Here is an 826-nt window from a genome sequence, read left to right on the forward strand (position 1 = left end):
ACGAAAACGAAGCAGGCTCTAAAGTGGAGTTTTTTGTTTGGTTTGCCTCTGGGTTTGGGGTTTTTTTGGTTGGTTGGTTGCTTTGATCTTGGAGGGGGCTGGTTTGGGTTTTTTTTCTTTATTCTAAGCAAAGTTTTGCTTAATGAAAGGTAATGTTTACGCTAACGTTTTAGACCAAATACGAACAATACAGTGATGCTGGTTAGGGTATTTCCGTCTCTTCGGAAGATTAAATTAGGCTTAAATCGCCCAGCTCTCTCCTTCGCAGCGCCCAGCGGGACGCGTTAACGCCACGGCACGGCTGCGGCCTCGCCAGGCTGGCCCGGGGCGGGCGCGGGGTGCGCGGCTCCGGGGGGGGACCGGCCGCTCTGCCCGCCCTGGCAGGGAGCGGGGGGCGAGCAGGGAGCGAGCCGGGGTCCTGCTCCTGAGAGCTTTGCCCCTTCGTTCAGTTTGGAGGAAGGGCCGGACGTCGGGGCGAGGTAACTGAAAGTTCACTCGCATTTCTGAAGATATCGGGAATGAAGGTACCTGAAGTAAGGTGCTCTAATAATAAAGGGTTTCTGAAATGGGTATTCGAAAGCTGCGGGTGGACGGGAGCTAGAGGAGCGTGCGGGCAGGTTTGGAAAGGCAACCGGGAAGGGCGTCTTCGCCGGGCAGGGGAAGGCCCTTGTGCCTCCGCTGCCAGCCCGGAGCGGCTGACCCCCCGCGGGCCGGGCGGCTACGGGGGAGGGGGGCGAATCGCTTAACCCCATCGCTTGCGGCGGGTCCCGCAGGACCCGGGCTGCGCCCAGGTGGAAGGAGCGGGCGGGGGGCGGGACGGCGGCAC

This window comes from Haliaeetus leucocephalus, unplaced genomic scaffold (genome assembly GCF_000737465.1).
Source record: "Haliaeetus leucocephalus isolate CR32 unplaced genomic scaffold, Haliaeetus_leucocephalus-4.0 Scaffold417, whole genome shotgun sequence".
Taxonomy (NCBI): domain Eukaryota; kingdom Metazoa; phylum Chordata; class Aves; order Accipitriformes; family Accipitridae; genus Haliaeetus; species Haliaeetus leucocephalus.